This window comes from Rana temporaria, chromosome 2 (assembly GCF_905171775.1).
Source record: "Rana temporaria chromosome 2, aRanTem1.1, whole genome shotgun sequence".
In the NCBI taxonomy this organism is placed as follows: Eukaryota; Metazoa; Chordata; class Amphibia; order Anura; family Ranidae; genus Rana; species Rana temporaria.
This window is the reverse complement of record NC_053490.1, coordinates 262,036,672-262,059,181: the sequence shown is the minus strand read 5'-3', so window position 1 is coordinate 262,059,181 and position 22,510 is coordinate 262,036,672. Positions and strand designations below refer to the sequence as shown.

General features: G+C 42.7%; 1 long non-coding RNA gene across 1 annotated transcript in view; it reads right to left on the bottom strand.

Moving 5' to 3' along the window:
* Positions 1 to 21,087, bottom strand: part of LOC120926713 — a 28,711-nt gene extending 7,624 nt beyond the window's left edge. Inside the window, exon 1 of the long non-coding RNA XR_005746982.1 lies at positions 20,357 to 21,087. This is a non-coding gene — a long non-coding RNA (uncharacterized LOC120926713). The remainder of the gene's footprint in view (positions 1 to 20,356) is intronic.
* Between the last annotated feature and the right edge of the window lie 1,423 nt (positions 21,088 to 22,510).

The following is a 22,510-nucleotide window of genomic DNA, read 5'->3' as shown; positions in this document are numbered from 1 at the left end:
GATTTTGTCTTGACAGTGTGTACGCAAAGAAAGCTTGTTTCATTTACGACGAGTTCCTCGGTCGTGTGTACGAGGCCTCACAGTGTACATTTTCTGTCCCCTAGAAATAACTCAGCACACAGCTGGCAACAAAAGTGAGTACACCCCTAAGTGAAAATTTCCAAATTGGGCCCAATTAGCCATTTTCCCTCCCCAGTGTCATGTGACTCGCTAGTGTTACAAGGTCTCAGGTGTGAACGGGGAGAAGGTGTGTTAAATTTGGTGTTATCGCTCTCACTCTCTCAAACTGGTCACTGGAAGTTCAATATGGCACCTCATGGCAAAGAACTCTCTAAAAAAACTCTCTGAAAAAAAGAATTGTTGCTCTACATAAAGATGGCCTAGGTTATTGCCAGCCCCCGAAACTGAACTGCAGCACAGTGGCCAAGACCATACAGTGGTTTAACAGGACAGGTTACACTCAGAACAGGCCTCGCCATGGTTGCCCAAAGAAGTTGAGTGCTCAGCGTCATAGCCAGAGGTTGTCTTTAGGAAATAGATGTACGAGTGCTGCCAGCATTGCTGCAGAGGTTGAAGGGATGGGGGGTCAGCCTGTCTGTGCTCAGCCATACGCCACACACTGCATCAAATTGTTCTGCATGGCTGTCCTCCCAGAAGGAAGCCTCTTCTTAAGATGATGCACAAGAAAGTCTGAAAACCGTTTGCTGAAGACATGCAGACTAAGGACATGGATTACTGGAACCATGTCCTGTGGTCTGATGGCAGGGTTGGACTGGGACAGAAATTTGGCCCTGGACTTCATCCAGACTGGCCCACTTTGACAGATCTCTCCCATGGCGGCCGAACAACTCCCGCACCCACCCGGCCACCCAAGCCCCCTCTCCCCCTTCACTAGCCACTAGCCGTTCTACTTTATTAGAGTAGAACGGCTGGTACTGGTACTCTTATAGGCAGTACCAGTGGGGAAGCTAGACATTATTTCACCCGGGGCAAAGAATCAGTTCGGTGCCCCCCTTATGGGACAAGATTAGGCAAAAGTGAGAAACTCCCAGGCCATAGCTGTTGAGTCAGCTGTCTGTCCCCTCCCCCATGCTCCTCTGTCGTCCCCCCTGCTCTTTGTTCCCCTCAGGTGAGCGCTGCAGGGAGGGAGAGACAGAGAAGCGGAGGGGGGGCGGCGGTCTGCTGTCACTGAAGCCGGCCCACTGAGCCATCGGCCCACCGGGAAACTCCCTGTAGTCCCAATGGCCAGTCCATCCCTGTCTGATGGGACCAAGATAAACATATTTGGTTCAGATGGTGTCAAGCGTGTGTAGTGGGAGAGTCATGGTCTGGGGCTGTATGAGTGCTGCCAGCACTGGGAAGCTACAGTTCATTGAGGGAACCATGAATGCCAACATTCATTGTACTGTGACATACTGAAGCAGAGCATGATCCCCTCCCTTCTTAGACTGGGCCGCAGGGCAATATTCCAACATGATAACAACCCCAAACACACCTCCAAGACGACCACTGCCTTGCTAAAGAAGCTGAGGGTAAAAGTGATTCACTGGCCAAGCATGTCTCCAGACCTAAACCCTTTTGCGCATCTGTGGGGCATCCTCAAACGGAAGGTGGAGGAGTACAAGATCTCTAACATCCACCAGCTTTGTGATGTCGTCATGGAGGAGTAGAAGAGGACTCCAGTGGCGACCTGTGAAGCTCTGGTGAACTCCATGCCCAAGAGGGTAAGGCAATGCTGGAAAATAATGGTGGCCACGCAAAATATTGAGACTTTGGGCCCAATTTAGACATTTTCACTTAGGGGTGTACTCACCTTTGTTGCCAGCGGTTTAGACATTAATGGCTATGTGTTGAGTTATTTTGAGGGAACAGCAAATTTACACTGTTATACAAACTGTACACTCACTATTTTTACATTGTAGCAAAGTGTGATTTCTTCAGTGTTGTCACATGAAAAGATATAATAAAATATTTACAAAAATGTGGGGGTGCGCACACTTTTGTGAGATACTGTGTATATATATATATATATATATATATATATATATATATATATATATATATATAGTTCTGTTATGGGCCCCAGAGCATTAAGAGCTTAGGGTATGATAAAGCTATTCTTAATAATCTCAGCTGTCCAAGTCCTTTTTACATTTGAGCTCACTGATGTGCACTGCTTTTGTAGGAGGATGACTGCAGACACGTGTTGGGGCTTGCTTCACCCTAAGCAGTGACTCTTTGCAAACACGTTCGCTAATGCCTGAGAAATAGGCGGGAGCCCCAGTCATGTGAGAATTAGCATTTAGATGGCACCCCAGACTTAGAATTGAGCATTTTACTGTGGAGCACTCTTCCTGTGACATTACAGCTTTCTTCTTGAATGCAGCATTCTGAAGATCAGCCGTAAACTTGTCACCACATTCTCAGTGACAATGTAGAACAGCGTTATCTCTTTGTGGATCCACTTCTCTTTTTCTCCCAGTACATCCATCTAGGTCCATTGGTTCCCTGTCCTGTGATATTAGTCCCAGATGTGTGTGAGGCACTGAACGCTATGGGAGGGGATCAGAACATTAACCCCATCGCTTCCAGGGGTTAATGGTCACCCATGCTCGGTACTACCTTCCTGCTGGTTGGTGTCATGATCACTTAGTGCCCCTGTTCCTCATTCCAGCACCCGGGTGTTGGCTGTTGCTTTTCCCCTGTCTGTGTTCACCTGCAAGGGGATTGATCTGATCAGTCACCTGATATAACCAAACCAAGCACTGTATCCCTTGCTTGTGATAAAGACAGTTACCTGCATTGTTCTTGATCAAGCCTCCCGTTTGTCTGCCTTGCTTTGCTGTTGGATTTCCCTGTGTATGACCCAGATCGGATATTGGACTATTCCCTGAACTCAGCCTGCCTTACACCTAGACTGTCATTGAATCAGATATTGGACTATTCCCTGAACGCAGGCGTGCCTTATTAATTGGACCATCTTAGAACCATGTGTAACAGGCGCTCCGCACACCTGTTTCCTTACTATTACATGCGTTTCAGCGCCGTAATGCGTTCCATGCTGGAACGCATATGGTGCTCGCGCGATGCCGTCATGACTCGGCCCATCCCCCCACTCCAGCGTTTTGGAGCATGCTAAATAACCTGAACCCCCCTGGGGGGGGGGGGGGGTGTTTGGGGATCCCTACCTGGGGTTACTGACAAACTTAATTTCACCAGTAGATTGTCCCAATACATTGACTGTTTTTTTTACAGCCAGTTGTTCATCAACTTTCTTCCTATATCAGAGACTTTGTTTTTCTCATCTGGTCTTTTGAGTTTGGGAGCAGCGGTCAGAGAACAACAATATCATTATTCTTATTACAAGTTTCCTTGGACACATCCATGCGCCTGTCTCTCTTGTTGTTTTTACTGACACACTTGGTCTATGGCTTATGTATTCTTGATGTCCAAAAAAATCATTTTTGTACCACTGTAACTAGCCTCTGAGGTGCTTTATCCTAGTGTTTTTTCCCTAATCATTAGTCCAGAGCACCTGCTGCCATTTTCCACACCCCAGTTCCTATGTAGTTGAGTCACTTAGCCTTGTTTCCACATTGGATGGCTTTTTGGCCACAATTCTTAATTTAGACCACATCTGGCCAGACTTCTTCGGACAGTAGATGGGTGTACCTGGGTCCCACTGGTTTCTGCCAGTTCTGTGGTGATGTCACTGCTGGACATCTTCTGATGTTGAGGGGAAGTACGCATGATGTGTTGCTGCAATAAGTTTCCTTGGCCAACCACTATGTCTATTGTCTTTATTGTTGCACAATTCTTTGTGCTTCTTCAAATGAGCTTGAACGGCACATCTTGACACCCCAGTCTTCTTTGAAATTTTTGTCTTACCATTGTGTATGACCTGTGACATGAAACTTTCTTTCACAGCCTCACCTTAGTAGCAGAGTTTGGATGTTCCTCACCCAGGTTTAAGCCTCCAACACAACTGTTTCTGTTTCAGTTAATGATTGTTTCAACCTATACATGAAATCGATGATCATTGGCACCTGCTTGGTATAATTGATTAATCATACTCTAATCCTATTCATCATACTTAAATCTATATTCTGACACTAATCCTACAAAATCCCTGACTTTATGCAAATGTACAAAGTGTGCAAGTGTAAGAATTGATGCTGGTTTGCAGCAAAAGGGCAGTCACACCAAATAGTGATTGATTTAGATTTTTCTTCTGTTTGTCAAAATGTTGTTAATTTATAAAAAATAAACTATTAAATAATATATTTTTGAAAGCATTCTTTCTTTACAGCATGTCTTCACACCTGCCTAAAATGTTTGCATAGTACTGTATACTGTACCTATACTGCATGCAGGTTAACTAGGACTGTCGTTAAGTGCACCAACACTCTTAAAGGGCCCCGATGTTAGCGGGCAGAAGAAAATCTCTAAGGACTGCCCCTCCTGTGATAGTTATTCTCCAATCCCCTTTGTTCCCCTCTACCATTCTCCTTTTTCTTTGGACAGTGCATACCCAATCAGTCTAGGCTAGCATCGCCGCCATAAATGTGCTCTAGCAGTATAGTTCCAGCACTTGGTAGGTTAAAGTGGATATAAACCCGAAATGTTTTAATTTGTTTGCTGTCACAATGTACAGTGTAAGATTTCCTATCATCTGTGCCCAGTCTTGCCACACAGAGTTAATCCAGCTCTGAGCAATCCTCTTTTATTGTTCAGTGAAATAAAACAGACTTACAGAGAAAAACCTTAGTCCGTTCCACCCCCTTGCTGTGAATGAATGGTTATTTACCTATCTCATGTACTAGCCTGGAGACAGGCATTATTTTTTAATTCCCACCCCCTCTTCTTTTCTGAAGTCATGTGGTTACTTTTCTGGATTTTGACTGAATGTTAGTGATCATAGCAGAATTTAGTGTAAGGAATACACAGGTAAAATGCATGTTGACAAGGGGAGAGTTGGGCGGGGAGCCTACTGACATCACAACTTCACCCACCGAGCTCCAGACAACAGACCCACCCACAGAATCTGCAGTTTTTCAGTTCTTATAACAGACAGAGGGGAGACATTTGACAGGTAGAGAGGCATGCAGGAGGCATCTATATCCTTATAGATCAGCACTATGGCAGTAGTTTAGAAAGGATGAGAGTGGGTTTACATCCACTTTAAACTTTACTACTGCTCACTGCTGCACTTTGAGGTGGCCCTGCTACTGTTTATGCTGATCTGAATGCAAAAACGTAATTTTATGCTTTATTATTAATCATCACTTTGTATGCTAAATTGTGTTATTACCATTGCTAGTCCATTTTATGCTTGCCTAGTTACCAACCGTATTGGGTGACAATATATTAGGTTGCCTTTACTACCTGGTTTTGTGCCTTTGCTCTTTGATATATCACTAGTACTGGACACTGTGTATTGTTTTCAGTGATTTCCTGTGATATTGTATGTTTGTACACTCTACCTGGTGTGTTAGTGGGGCTAAGGTTTTTGGAAAAGGTTGAGGCATTGAACATCCTAATCAGTGGCTCGTACAGTACCAAAGTGATTCAATAATTTGGCAAGGATTAATAAGGAAATGGGTAGTCAGCATTTAAATTTGTACAATTACTGTTTTTTGCGTTTTTATCAAACAAGCTAGCATAGAAGGACAGTGGAAATGTTACTGCCAAAGAAAAATATCCATTTACAGAACAAATCTGTGAATTTATCTAAAAATACTACCTACTATTCTATGTGCAGTTTCTCTGGGATTACAGTACTTTGCTGTTTCTACAGAAAATAAGCTTAGATGGAACAGAACATGAAAAAAGATTGATGGGATAAATTGTAGCAGTAATGCTAATTATACCAGAGTAGAAGACTGAAAAGCTATTTCTTTCAAGTGGAAATAAAATGTGCTAAGCACTGACTCATCTCACTAGAGGTGAACCTGGAGAGATTGCTGCACTTCGCTCTGACATTCTGCTGTGTTAATTCTACAGCATGAATTGCATTTAAGACTATTCCTTCATGACAAGGTAGTTCCACTGATTAGTGGCTGTTTCACATAAAAGAACATAAGGCTTAAATAAAAATGTTGTCTATTTTCTATATAAAATACAGATTTTTATATTTTGTATAAATTTCAGCCGTAGGCTGGGTTCACACTATCTTGCTGTGTTAGCCCGGCATTAAGTAGTGTGTTAACATGCATTGTATTAGTTCAGATTATTTGTTTTTATGGACAGCCTATCACACGAAAACGTTTCATGCATCATTTATGCCAGTGCAGGGCATGTCAAGGCAGACTAATGCAATGTTACAGTAAGAACAGGGCCTTAAAGTGTGTTTAATTTGAGAGGAAAAAATGGGCTGCCATTGCTGACTTGATTTTGAAATAACTAGTTGCCTGAACGTGTCTGCCATTCACCAAGTGATAGTAAGGATAGTTAGAATTCCTTAGTGCCAGTGTCTCAGAAAGTAGAATTTTCAGAAGGAAAGTTCAGCATTGTTAGACTATGTATTAGAGGAATGACTACTTTTGGACAGGGTGGCAGTCACAACCAACTCTTTTTTTCATGCAAGGGATAGTCTCCTGTAGGTTATAAAAAAGCATACAACACAAAAGGGATTATGTATAATCCGTTTGCTGTGCAGATGTGACAAACATCTGCAAAGTGAGAACAAAAATGTGTTGTATTTTCTTTAAAATGATTAGTTCTAATATAGTCACCGCCATCTAGTGCCCATAATGCATGTTTAACCTGATTAGGGTATTTCCAGAAAAAAACATATTATGGCCACTAGATGGCACTGACTTCATTCTAACTGTGTGGATGTTTGTCACAGCAAAGTGGGCTACTGTATAAATGTTATCACATGGATCCTGGCTTTCTAATGCCGCATACACACCATCACTTTATGTGATGAAAAAAAAAAACATTTTCTGTGAAGTAAAAAATGACGTTTTTGAAACTTCAATTTTCAAAGACGAAGTTGCCTACACACCATCGTTTTTCTCACAATGTTCTAGCAAAGTGAGGTTACGTTCTCACCACTTTTTCCATTGAAGCTTGCTTCATAAGTAGCTTCTGGGCATGCGTGGGTGAAAAAACGTAGTTTTAAACAACGTTTTTTACTACACACGGTCAATTTCTGTGAAGTAAAAGTTGACGTTTTGAAAAACGACACATAAAATTGAAGCATGCTTCAATTTTTTTTGGTCGTTTTTTAGAAGACATAAAACAACGTTTTCCCCCACACACGGTCAATTAAAGTGACGTTTTTACAAACGTCATTTTTTTTCATCACATAAAGTGATGGTGTGTACGGGGCATAAGTCGCAGGATTTTTTAGGTCCCTGGTGCCCAATACACGGCCTGCTGCCCCTCTGCTTGTGGCCCTCAGGTAATTGAAGAAAATAGATATAAAAATATAGAAAGCAGAGAGGTAGTTAGGTGATGGGTGCTGGAATACTGTCTGTGTTCCAGCACTCAGCACTAAATGAGAAAGACTATTCTTGTACTTATGGTACAAGTAAAATTCCATCCTGGGGAAAGAGAGTGGCGAGGAAGCGTGTAATGCAGGGACGTGCAGTCAGGTGCCATGAACATAAAAAAAAAGAGAAAAACCAAGCTTCGAGTGTCGTAGGCTCAGCGACCTGGGGTGGTAGCCTAAAGCCCCGTACACACGGTCGGTTTGGTCCGATGAGAATGAACCGAAGTTCATTTTCATCGGACCAAACCGACCGTGTGTATAGGCTATCGGTCTGTTTTCCTTCGGTCCAAAATTTTAAAACATGCTTCAAAACCGAACCGATGGACCGCTGCCCCATCGGACCAAACCGATGGTTAGTACAGAAAAGCATCGGTTCAAAACCTCAGATGCTCAGAATCAAGTCGACGCATTCTTGGAAGCATTGAACTTCGTTTTTTTCAGCACGTCGTGTGTTTTACGTCACTGCGTTCTGACCCGATCGGATTTTGAACTGATGGTGTGTACACACATCAGACCATCAGGCCACTTCAGCGGTGAACCGATGAAAACGGTCCGTCGGACCATTCTCAACGGTTTTGCCCGACCGTGTGTACGGGGCCTAAGTCATACCCCACCACTGGTAACAATTTGGGGCTCCTACGGCCTACGGTTCCAGAGATATGGGGCTCCTTGCGCACACTTCTGTTTGCAGCAGACTGAGAGGATGAGCTCACAGTGCCTCTCACTTCTTGTCAGAGGCACTGAACTCATTAAACAGCTTGGAGTTTTGGACCAATAGTAAAGTACCGTTGGTCCCAGCTGTCCAATAAAAATGCTGCAGTGGAGTCACGCCTCTCACTGCATTGTCATAGAAGGGGCATGTGTCTAAAAGACAAATGCTCGCTTCTAGCCCAGCCCTCTTACCTACAAGGAAATAACATGTGTTCATAGGTATAATATTTACCTATAATCTCATGTTTTTCTCACACAGTTAAAGGGGTTGTAAAGGTTTGTTTTTTATTTTCTATATAGGTTCCTTTAAGCTAGTGCATTGTTGGTTTACTTACCTTTTTCCTTCGATTTCCCTTCTAAATGTTTTTTTTCTTTGTCTGAATTTCTCACTTCCTGTTTCTCCTCAGTAAACTTCACACCATCATCCAAACGGTGTTTAGTCAGCCAGAACAGCTTACTGAGGAGGAACAGGAAGTGAGAAATTCAGACAAAGAAAAAAAAACATTTAGAAGGGAAATCGAAGGAAAGGGTAAGTGAACCAACAATGTACTAGCTTAACCGGTTAAGACCCGGACCAATATGCAGGTTAAGGACCTTGCCCCTTTTTGCGATTCGGCACTGCATCGATTTAACTGACAGTCGCGCAACGTGGCTCCCAAACAAAATTGGCGTCCTTTTTTCCCCACAAATAGAGCTTTCTTTTGGTGGTATTTGATCACCTCTGCGGTTTTTATTTTTTGGACTATAAACAAAAATAGAGCGTACATTTTGAAAAAAATGCAATATTTTTTACTTTTTGCTATAATAAATATCCCCAAAAAAAGATATAAAAAATATATATTTTTTCCTCAGTTTAGGCCGATACGTATTCTTCTACCTATTTTTGGTAAAAAAAAATCGCAATAAGCGTTTATCGATTGGTTTGCTCAAAATGTATATAGTTTACAAAATAGGGGATAGTTTTATGGCATTTTTATTAATATTTTTTTTTTACTACTAATGGCGGCGATCAGCAATTTTTTTCATGACTGCGACATTATGGCGGACACATCGGACACTTTTGACACATTTTTGGGACCATTGTCATTTTCACAGCGAAAAGTGCTATAAAAATGCACTGGAAGTGCTGGAAGTGTGACGTCAGTGATCGTCCCCTATATCAGGGAACAGACAATCACTGCCACTGCCACAGAGAAGAACGGGGAAGGTGTGTTTACACTCACCTCTCCCCGTTCTTCAGCTCCTGTGACCCGATCGCGGGACATCCGCGGCGATCAGGTCCGTGGGTTTCGCGGCTGTAGTCACGGAGCTATGGACCGGGTGGCGAGCGCGCCGCCGCCGGCGCTCTCGCGACCCACGGATGGGCTCTTAAAGCGGACGTCCATGTGCCCAGCCGTGCCATTATGCTGACGTATATAATCGCGCGGCGGTCCTTAAGTGGTTAAAAGAAACCTATTTAGAAAATAAAAAACAAACCTTTAAGAGGGAGAAACTGATTCTGTTGAAAAGGTACTATTATATTCAAGCTAAATCATATACTGTATTTATATGCCATATGTTATAACATAATAATTTATTATTGAGTCCACTGACTATGCTGGGGGTTATTATTACATCCACTAACACCAATGCTGGTCTGAGCCCTTCTTTTTCTCCTTTCATTTTAGATGCTGGTCCCCCAATCCAATATTGAAGGCGGCAGCACAGCCATCAGCTTTGGTAGCTATTAGTAATTAGTGTATAGCAATCCTGGATTTAGGATTTTTTACTGCTAGCATAACTGTTTTTAATATTGTGGAAAGGAAAGAAAAAAAAGGAAAGGAAATAATGGGAAAGGAAGAAAGGGAAAGGAAGGAAATGGAAGCAAAGCACTACCTCCTGGATTTAAGAATTTTTACTGCTAGCATAACTGTTTTTAATATTGTCTTTTTTTATTTATTTTTATGATATGGTTATTTATCATAATCTCTATTTAGTGGGATGCATTTTCTTGTGTGTTTTCACATTCATTTAATATGCTTGTTACAATTTGGTTACTTTGTTGGCCATTTCCCTTCCCCTCATGCCCCCTGGTGGTTATTCAGGCATCTTACATGTCCTGTTCTAGTCTGCTTCCAGCTCTCGCACGGGTAGCTTTTTTTTAAACTTGGTTACTGCCCCATAGTCAAAAGACGTCCTGTTTTTAAACATGGATATCTCGGTAACGGCAGCAGCTGCTGCCACAACCGAGGTATCCATCTTTAGTGCCAACGGTCCTGTAAACGATAACGGCGGTCTCCGCGGCGGATTCGCCGCAAGATTGCCGTTATCGGTGGCGGGCCCCTCCCGCCGCTCGCCTGCCCCCTCGCCGCTTACCGGAGCCATCGGTAGCGGCGGAGGCAATCGGGTCCGTTCGGCAGCTGACTGGGGATGCGAGTGAGGGAAAAATCGCCCCCACCCGTCCCCATAGCTCTGCGGGGCGGAAGTGAAGTTCAGTGTAAAAAATTATAAACTAAATAAAAATAAATAAAAAAACAAACAAAACATTTTTTTAAAACGCCCCGTCCCGACGAGCTCGCGCACAGAAGCGAACGCATACGCGAGTAGCGCCCACATATGAAAACTGTGTTCAAACCACACAAGTGAGGTATCGCCGTGATCGTTAGAGCGAGAGCAATAATTCTAGCCCTAGATCTCCTCTGTCTGCCTATCGAGATTTTTAAGGGTAAAAGTTTGACGCCATGCCACGAGCGGGCGCAATTTTTAAGCGTGACATGTTGAGTGTCATTTTACTCGGCGTAACATTATCTTTCACAATATATAAAAAAATTGGGCAAAATTTATTGTTGTCTTATTTTTTAATTCAAAAAAGTGTTTTTTTTTTCCAAAAAAAGTGTGCTTGTAAGACCGCTGCGCAAATACGGTGTGACAAAAAGTATTGCAATGACTGCCATTTTATTCTCTAGGGTGTTAGAAAAAAAATCTATATATAATGTTTGGGGGATTTAAGTAATTTTCTAGCAAAAAAAAATGTTTTAGTCTCGTAAACACCGAATCTGAAAAACAGGCTCGGTAATCAAGTGGTTAAATCCAAAGTTGACCACCACGGTTTTAGGTAAATTATACAAGGAGTTGTATATACATATAAACGGGGCAATATACCAAATGTTTGAAATTGGACACATCTGTGGTGTTGCTATGCTGGTCACAGAGCTTGACACCTAATTGATTCAATATTGAAGCAACACATTTCAGGTTGGTTCTTTATAGAGCATGCAAGATATAGTGATAATAAGCATGTATTGTTGTGAAATACAAACAATATCAGCACATACACCTATTTAACCCTTGCTTTGAACTAACATATCCTGGCAGCAAGAGAAGGAGGGAATAAGCAGCAATGCTGGAAAGAAACTTCTGTACAAGGTGAGAGTTGTCCACTGACACCAATAGTCTCTCCCAGCTCCCACTTGGCACTGTTTTTTCTCCCCATCTCTTGCCGGGCATGACCGTGCCCGGCAAGGGATGCAAATTTTGTACGTTTTCCCACTTACAAAGAAATGAAGGTTCTATAATTTTTATCATAGGTGTATTTTAAATGATAGAGAGAGATTATCAACCAAAAAACTGAAAAAACACATGATACAAATGCTATAAATTAAGTTGCAGTTCAGTGAGTAAAATAAGTATTTGATCCCCAAGCAAAACATGACTTAGTACTTGGTGGAGAAACCCTTGTTGGCAAGCACAGAGGTAAGACGTTTCTTGTAGTTGGTGATCACGTTTGCACACATCTCAGGAGGGTATTTGGTTCACTCTTCTTTACAGATTTTCTCTAAATTCTTAAGGTTTCTTGGCTGTAACTCGAAGTTTCAGCTCCCTCCTTACATTTTCTATAGAATTAAGGTCTGGATACTGACTAGGCCACTCCATGACCTTCAGTGGTGTAACTAGAACCTTTAGGGCCCCGATGCAAGAAACCATGAAGGGCCCCCCTAACCCCCCAGACAGTGCTCTTTTCTCCGAGCCCGGTGGCGGAACAACAGGACCCGATCGCAAGTGGGTGGCTGCATATAAAGGAACCGATTTCTCCATTTCCCCCTGCTTCGCCTCTTCTCCCTCTCCCTCCCGCAGGCATTCAGCAGCTGCAGGAGGAAAATGGAGAGATTGGTTCCTCTATGCCAGTATTTCTCAATATTTTTCCAGCCAGGGCACCCTTGAAGTATACCCCTAGATGAATGGGGCTGCACTGAAACCCCCCTGCAACTGTGTGCATTGCGTGCAGTTGCAGCATAGTGATGATGCATTTAAGGGGTTAAAACAGGCGGTCAGGAGGCAACATATTGCATCTTTACCGGCTGTCAAATGCCTCTGAAAAGCAATCTGAGCATAGATCACTTTTCAGTGTAACAGCATTTTTTTGCTGGTACTATGAACAAGCAAAAAAAAAAAAAATCGGTTCTGATTGTACATATATAGGGGGTCATGTAAACACACATACATATACACTGTATATATACATATACACACACTTATATAAATACACACACACACATAAAAACCAGTGGCAGCTGGTGTTCAAAATTTTTGGTGGGACGCAAGCAAACTGAAAAATTCTTTAAAAAAACAACAATTGCAGCGTCACTGTGCCCATCAAACGCAGCCACTGTGCCCATCAAACACAGCAACTGTGCCTATCAACCACTGTGCCCATCAACCACAGCCTCTGTGCCATCAACTGCAGCCACTGTGCCCTCAAACACAGCCACTGTGCCCATCAAAATGCAGCCACTGTGCCCATCAAAATGCAGCCACTGTGCCCATCAAAACGCAGCCACTGTGCCCATCAAACGTTGCAACTGTGCCCATCAAATGCAGCCACTGTGCCCATCAACCACAGTCACTGTGCCCATCAACTGCAGCCACTTTGCGCTCAAACACAGCCACTGTGTCCATCAAAACACAGCAACTGTGCCCATCAAACGCAGCCACTGTGCCCATCAAATGCAGCCACGGTGCCCATCAAACACAGTCACTGTGCCCATCAAACACAGCCACTGTGCCATCAACTGCAGCCACTGGGCCCATCAACCGCAGCCACTGTGCCCATCAAACACAGCGACTGTGCCCATCAAACACAGCGACTGTGCCATCAAATGTAGCCACTGTGCCCATCAAACAAAGCCACTGTGCCGATCAAACACAGCCACTGTGCCCATCAACCACAGCCACAATGCCATCAATCAAAGCCACTGTGCCCTCAACCGCAGCCACTGTGCCCATCAAACACAGCCACTGTGCCCATCAAACACAGCCACTGTGCCCATCAACCACAGCCACAATGCCATCAATCAAAGCCACTGTGCCCTCAACCGCAGCCACTGTGCCCATCAAACGCAGCCACTGACTGTGCCATCAACCACAGCCACTGTGCCATCAACCACAGCCACTGTGCCATCAAATGTAGCCACTGTGCCCTCAAATACAGTCACTGTGCCCATCAAACACAGTGACTGTGCCCATCAACCACAGCCACTGTGCCATCAAATGTAGCCACTGTGCCCATCAAACACAGCCACAGTGCCATCAATCAAAGCCAATGTGCCCTCAACCGCAGCCACTGTGCCCTCAACCGCAGCCACTGTGCCCATCAAACACAGTGACTGTGCCCATCAACCACAGCCACTGTGCCATCAAATGTAGCCACTGTGCCCATCAAACACAGCCACAGTGCCATCAATCAAAGCCAATGTGCCCTCAACCGCAGCCACTGTGCCCTCAACCGCAGCCACTGTGCCCATCAAACACAGCCACTGTGCCCATCAAACGCAGCCACTGACTGTGCATCAACCACAGCCACTGTGCCATCAACCGTAGCCACTGTGCCATCAACCGCAGCCACTGTGCCCTGAAATGCAGCCACTGTGCTTATCAAATGCAGCCACTGTGACCCTGCCCGCTTGCAGTCTGCCTGGCGGTTCAGTGTTAGGAAAGTGAATATTCATTCGCTTTTCTGACACAGCTGCGTGGACCTCGAGCGCCCAGCATGGCGTACATACATACATAAATATGCACAATGCACATGAACACACACACATGCATACATACATGCACATATACATACATGAACACACACACACACATATGCAAACACACACACATATACATACATGCACATGAACACACACACATATAAACACACATACAGTAGATTAAAAAAGTCAGTGCTTTACCTTAGCTCTTCCTGCCGGGTACTGCACTGTAGGGGGAGACAAAGAGCACAGCACACACTGCTTTCGCTTTGTAATCAATGTGACGAGCTCCCCACACACAGTGCCGAATACAGTTCGGCTTAGGATCGGGGAGCTCATCTCCGCTCCTCCTATCGATGTACTGTATACAGGGGGCCCTCAAGGGCCCCCTGTAGCAAGGGGCCCGGTCGCCATTGCGATCTCAGCGACCCCTATAATTCCGCCACTGATGACCTTAATGTGCTTCTTCTTGAGCCATTTCTTTGTTGCCTTGGTGGTATGTTTTGGGTCAGTGTCATGCTGGAAGACCTATCCTCGGCCCATCTTCCGTGTTCTGGCTGAGGGAAGCAGGTTCTCATCCAAGATTTTAAAATATACGGCCTGTCCATTAAGGGGCCCTTAATGCGGCAAAGTTGGCCTGTACCTTTAGCAGAGAAACAGCCCCAAAGCATCATGTTTCCACATGCATGCTTGACTTAGGGCAGGGGTACCCAACCTTTTGAAGAGAGAGGGCCACTTAAGCGACTTGGTAACCGGTCGCGGGCCACAATGAGCGGAGCAGTCGGATGGCAGGTCAGTGTCTCCTCTGTATATGCAGAGCGGACACAGACACAGCCCACTATACTTTTTTTGCACATTGGATCAGATTGGAGGTAGCACACAAGTTGGTTTACATCTGCCACTCCTTAGAGGTGAATGGAGGGTCCAATTGGGTCAGACTGACCGTGTGAAAGGGGGTCAACGCTGCTTTCACACACATGCGCTGCAGTTTACCCTCCCCAAACTCGCAGAAGTCTATGGCTCAGTGCAGGTAACCCGCAGGTGCACTGCTCTGCGGATCAGTTTGAAAGCAGCCCAATAACCACTGCAGAACAGATATGCCCATATATACCCTGTGATTTTAGTAATAAAACTGACCTTTAATAACATTATTCTATTCTATTCCATCCCAGAGCAGGAGGTCACGGGCCACATCAGAGGGCTCCGCGGGCCACTGGTTGAGCACCCCTGACTTAGGGTCATAGTCAGCATTTTTCTTCCTCAAAACATATAGCATTTTTCCCATTGTATATCTAGTTTGTGTGCATCAAGTGCCTTTGCAAGCCCAGATATTACTTTGCACACATAGTGGTGACATTATCACTGTACCATACATACCCTGTGAAGAGAACAGAACTGTGCAAGGGACCCAGCATTTCCAGTCACTATAGGCTGCCTGCAAAAAACTATAGAAGGGGGTGGTGACGAGGCCAATCATCCTGTACGCAAAGAGAACAACAGTGACCAGTCTTTATTACAGGAAGCTCCTGCACAGGTGAAGTTCCACACTGGATTTCTGCGCGGATCTGGTAAAAATATGCCAAGCGCACCTAGTAATAAAACAAGACTCTTGTATTTAGACATTTGCTTATCCTGAAGTTCAGCTTTAAAGGTGGTTGCAAATTGTAGGTAATGCTGCACAGTAACTACACATTTATTGCAACTGCCGGTGAGTGTTTTTATGGTCTTGTGGATTTAGTAAGCATATGAATCCTAAATGTTCTCTCAAGCCAAAACTCTGTCAACACAGGACCTAATTATCCTTAAAAATAAATAAAATGGGTCAGGTTTGAGCATTGTAATTGTTATTTGTGTTGTGGGTCACAGAAACATAACAGAAGCTAATCCAATTAGGTAAGGGAAATGAAAAGGCTTTATGTTCAGTGTACAATATTAATTTGTGACAATGCTACCATCTAGTGGTCAGAATTCTCAACTAGCTAGGCTGTAGAAAAGTTCAATAAAATACCCTCCATCAGATGTAAATCTCTCTAACTGAGAAAACCAGTGGGATCTGCAGGATTTAATTTCTTAAGCCTAGTACACACGGTACTATTGTTGGCAGGGGATTGTGTTACTGTTAGTACGCTCATTTTGACAATTGTTGTCCAACTTTTGGCCAACAAATATTGGATGACATGCTTGTAAATTTTCGGTGTACAACGGTTTGTCGTCTGATTTTTGTATAGTCAGTACACAAATCCGTCACACAAAAGTCAAAAGTACAAACACGCATGCTCGGCAATCAATGCTCACCAAACACAAAATTAGCAGAAGGGGCCCAAAGGGTGCCGCTCAAGAGCTGAAATTCCTCGTAGAACGTCACTACATTCGTGTTTGTGGCTTGACAATTGTGTACCGTTAGTATGCAAGACAAGATCCTGGCACATGCCCTTTTGACAAAAATCAGACGCTCGGTTGGCCAACAATCGTACCGTCTGTACGAGGCTTAAATCAATGCAAGCCAATATCTGTGGAATTCAACTCATGCAAAGCTTTGGACATGGTAAGCTGGGTTTCCTTTTAAATAAAATAATGTTTGATTCACCTACCCTTATTATCTTATACAGGATTTATACAGTACCAAGATTGTGTGCTGCATTTTACAATGGTGACAGCAAATTATGAATACAATTCAAGAGAAGAATGTTAGGAGGGCCTGCTAGTCAAAGCTTACAGTCTAAAAGAACCATGAATTATACCAAACTGGCCACTGTTGTTTTCTATTGAATCACAGAAATATGAGTATGTAAACCTTTCAGTATCCTATCCTGCAGTTATTGCAATAAATCTGTCATTGATTAACCGCTTGCCAAATCAACGCACGATGATGTACGTCAGCACAATGGCACGGCTGCACAAATGGGCATACAGGTACGTCCCCTTTAAATCATGGCTTAGTGGGCGCATTCCCGCCGCATACTTCGTGGCCATGCCCGCGGGTCACGCGGACTCAATGTCCGCCGGGGGTCGCGATCGTGACACAGAGCTTCAGACCTGGGAGATGCCTATGTAAACAAGGCATTTCCCTGTTCTGCCTAGCAACATGACAGGGATCTACTGCTCCCTCTCATCAGGAGTGATCTCTGTCATGTTGTAGTGAGACCATCCCCCCACAGTTAGAATCACTACCTAGGACACACTTAACCCCCTGATCGCTCCCTAGTGTTTAACCCCTTCCCCCGCCAGTGTCATTTACACAGTAATCAGTGCATTTTTATAACACTGATCGCTGTATAAATGACAACGGTTCCAATATAGTGTCAAAAGTGTCCGATGTGTCCGCCGCAATGTCGCAGTCACGATAAAAACCTATTTTGTAGACGCTATAACTTTTGCGCAAACCAATTGATATATGCGTATTGCATTTTTTTTTTACCAAAAATATGTAGAAGAATGCATATCGCCCTAAACTGAGAAAGAAATTCATTTTTTTATATATTTTTGGGGTATATTTATTATAGCAAAAAGTAAAAAATATTGCTTTTTTTCAAAATTGTCGCTCTTTTTTTATTTATAGCGCAAAAAAATTAAACCACAGAGGTGATCAAATACCACCAAAAGAAAGCTCTATTTGTGGGGGAAAAAAGGACATCAATTTTGTTTGGGTGCAACAACGATGCAGTGTTGTATCGCAAAAAGTACTCTGGTCAGGAACGGTGTAAATCCTTCCGTGGCTTAAGTGGTTAATATGAGTGTAGTGTACCATATATGGAAAGTGCTGTTATATAAATGCCTGAATAATGCAAAGATAACTGAAAGAAGGAAAGAAAGGAAGGAAAGTAAAGAATAAAATGAATGAAAGAAAGGAAGGAAATGAAGGAAAGCAAGGAAGGTAGAGAGGGAGAAAGAAAGGAGGAGAAAGGGAAGGAAGGAAGGAATGAAGGAAGGAATGAAGGAAGTTAGGAAGGAAGGAAGGAAGAGAAAGTAAAGGAAGGAAGGGAAAGGAAGGAAGGAAAGAGGAAATAAAGAAAGAAAATTAGGAAAGAAAGGAAGGAAAGGCGGGAAGGAAATGAAGGGAAAAGAAAGGAAGGTTAGGGAAAGAAAAGGAAGGAAGGGAAACGAAGGAAAGTAAGAGAAGGGAAAGGAAAGGAAGTTTAGGGAAAGGAAAGTAAGGAAGGGAAATAAAGGAAAGGAGGAGAAGGGAAAGGAAAGCAAAGGAAAGAAAAGGATGGGAAAGGAAAGTGAAAGAAAGAAAGAAAGAAAGAAAGAAAGAAAGAAAGAAAGAAAGAAAGAAAGAAAGAAAGAAAGAAAGAAAGAAAGAAAAAGAAAGAGAAAGAAAGAAAAAGAAAGAAAGCAAGACTGTGACTCTCACTTTGTAATGTGCATGATTGTCCCAAAAGTGGACTTGATTGATGCCAAATAGTTGGCACTTAGCATTTTTAGGGTGTTAGAATACCACCTCCATATGTTCTTCTAGGCTTCCCTTAAACTCCATAAACAGAGGTTTTCAGTTCTGAATGGAAAAGCCCAGTGTGATTTCCAGAGAGGAAGATTTGTTTTCTAGAACATCACTTACTAGTCCCTTATTTATCATATTGTATGGGCAGAAAAAAGTTTAGCCTGTTCCATAGTGTGCATGAAAAATATGCATCTTGAATCAGATACACAGGCTACCAGAAAGATGTGAATCCTAGTATTTTTTCTTCCAATCATTTATATTTTATATATAAAAAAAAATGTAATGCATAACTTGTCATCAAACATGTATCTTGATTTATCATTATGTTATCTTTTTTCTGCCATGTAGATTTATGTTGTGATGCATCTTTGCACCCCATGTGCCAGGAAGGTGGCTATCCAATTTTCTATCTGAAAAAATGTGTATCATAATTTTCTGTTTGTCTGTCTGTCTGATGTGTCTAAACACACTGGCTTACAGGACGATGGGTACGCACATTCAATTATTTGAATCACTGATATACAATACATATACCTGTTCATTACAATTTCAAGTCCATTTCAAAATAGTAAAAATGAAACTTTCCTGGTTTACTTCCTCTTCTTTTGGCTCAGTCTTAATTTGAAAGGAAACCTGTACTGAGCGAATATACAGGATGCTATTTCTGACCCTTTTCTGCAAATTCTATTTGGCTGTCTGTCATGCAGATCCAAAGGTTTCAATAGTTTCTGCAGCATTGACCAGAAGCACTTATCGGGAAATTTGTCTTTTTTTGTGATCTGTATATTTGTTCTAGGTCAGCAACTGAAGCCTCGTACACGACCGAGGAACTCGAAGGGCGAAACACCTCGTCGAGTTCCTTGTTAGGCTGTCGAGGAACTCGACAAGGCAAGTTTCTCCATTCCCGTCGAGGAAATAGAGAACTTGCTCTCTTTTTTTTGCTCGTCGAGTTTCTCAACAGTTTCCTCGACGAAAATGTACACACGACCGAGAAACTCGATGGGCGAAACACATCGTTTTCCTCGTCGAGTTCCTTGTTAGGCTGTCGAGGAACTCGACAAGCCAATTTTCTCCATTCCCGTCAATGAAATAGAGAACATGCTCTCTTTTTGGCTTGTCGAGTTTCTCGACAGTTTCCTCAACGAAAATGTACACACGACCGGTTTCCTCGGCAAAAAAATATCTCCCAGCAAGTTTCTTGCTGGTTTTTGCTGAGAAACTCGGTCGTGTGTATGAGGCCTCAGAAAGCGTTAAATACACAGACAAACTGGCTGCTAGCATTGCAAAATGGCTTTCTGTATTTCTCTCAATGGAAGTCTTTAGTATACCTGCATACTGATTTTAGCTATTAAAAGGTATAGTATGGCATTTGTGTCAGGCTTTATTTTTATGTCATCATTTCTATTACATTATGCTTATATTTGGGATAGTTGTACAGCCATGAAATAAATAACTCTGTAAATGTGAACCCTTTATGTGTTACCAATTGCTGTTGGGGCTTTAAGAATGAATTGAATGGCTATCCTAAAAATGAGAAATAAACCAGATGTTTTAAAAAATAATGATAAAGGGGTCATTTTGTTTAAGAAGCCTCTACTATACGTATTGTGCTTTACTATGCATTGTGTGTTAATTAGTCAACCTCACCATAAGTTTAATAGTTATAGTAGGTGAAAATTAGAGTTTTGAACTTACCGTTATTCTTTGTTCAGGGTGCTTTCTGCTTTCACAAAATCCATTGATGATGTAACTAATAGTTCTGTGCAGTTCTCGGGACTCCTCGTGTATCACAGGTATATATACCATAGCTGGCCATCTGCACCTGCCAGTCTCCTTGCCACCAATGGTGATTTATACAGCTGGTTGGCATATCTCTCCTTTTCAAGGGGTGATGCTAATTGAAGAGGTGTGTAATAAATGGCATGGCCTGCAAAATTCCTATTGTTTAGAGGTGCTTTCTGATTACTGAGATTAAAACAAAATGTTATCAGTGCTACAACACATGTATTGAAAACTAACATGAAGTGAGACATTTGTCATTGATCAAACTGAACAAAAGCCGTAAAACATGTAAAACAGAATTTCTGACAAAGGGCTTTGCTACACTGTTGATCTCACATTCATAATACTGCATTAGTCACTGACACTGTCCTAATGGATTCTGGGGTTTTCACTAACTAAAGTGAAATATTACTGTCTATATGTGTTATAGGAAGAGTTGGAATTGAACAATGCTAACACATTTCTTTTACATTTTGTTGGATACAGTGGTGCAATGTTTTTTTTTATATAATGTTTCAGTACATCTGGGGACAGTCAGATAACTTGAGATGCTTCTGCATCATTATGAGTATAGTCACTAGGGATGAGCTTTATGATCCAGTCGAACAGCGAACAATTTGGGGTGTTTGCGGCAAATTCGAAAAGTCGCGGAACACCCTTTAAAAGTCTATGGGAGACATCAAAAGTGCTCATTTCAAAGGTTAATATGCAAGTTATTGTCATAAAAAGTGTTTGGGAACCTGGGTCCTGCCCCAGGGGACATGTATCAATGCCGTTTTTTCGGGAGCAGTGATTTTAATAATGCTTAAAAAATAAAAGTGAAATATTTCTCTCTCTCGCCCCCCCCCCCCCTCTTTTCCTGCAAACTGCCAGGTTGTGTGCTCGGATAAGGGTCTGGTATGGATTTAAACAAAAAAATGGCGCCTGAAGGGCCTGATATAGAATTTGGGCGGGACCCCCATTCATTTTTTTTTATTTTGGTTCGGGGTTCCCATTAATATCCATACCCGACCTGAAGGGCCTGATATAGAATTTGGGCGGGACCCCCATTCTTTTTTTTTATTTTGTCTCTGTGTTTTTTTTCAATGACTTTTATCTGTATTCCCGGGACCCAACAATTCATTATAGCCGCGAGTAGTTTTAAATTACTTTTTTTCCTTTAGAAATGTCATTTTGCGAAGGGACTTTTCTAAGTACGGAAACTACTTTACAGGCATACTATAGACACCCCCCAGGTACGAAATTTAAAGGAATATTTTACTTTTATTGTTTCACTTTAAGCATTATTAAAATCACTGCTCCCGAAAAAACTGAAATTTTTTAAAACTTTTTTTTGCATTGATACATGTCCCCTGGGGCAGGACCTAGGTCCTCAAACATTTTTATGACAATAACTTGCATATTAGCCTTTAAAATTAGCACTTTTGATTTTTCATGTTCGTGTCCCATAGACTTTAACAGTGTTTGCGTGTTCAAACACATTTTTTGCCTGTTCGCATGTTCTGCTGCGAACCGAACGGGGGGGGGGGGTGTCTTAGGCTCATCCCTAATAGTCACACTATCATATGTGCACTTCAACACATTGGGGTTCATTTACTAATGGCACATAGGCTGTTCACTTTCCAATGGACTTTTCTCTTAGCTTAGTTAAAGGGGTGCTGACTTCCTCTTCTGACTTCCATCTTCCAATCATGTTTAGTCAAAAATACAGTTTTTAAAAAAAAAAGTATTCTCTTTGCACGTGATTGTGTATTGCTTATGTAGCACCCTCTAGTGTGCTTTTAGTTTATTTCAGAAACATTTATTTACTCCTGGTAAGTGTGAGTCTGGAATCTGGTTCAGAGTTTAATGCAGGTCAGGCTGGGTGACTCCCAGGGGCAGGTCTCTGGTGCCTTCCACCGGTTCTGAAAATTTGAAGAAACCACTAGAAATTAGAGGGCGAAGGCCAGGAGAGTTGATCTGCATACTTAGGGAAGTTTGGCCAATGCCCAGGCAGTGGGCCTGGCAGGGTGGCTGAGCCAGCCCTTAAATATGCATGAGTCATGCCAACAGGGGAGTTGGATGGAA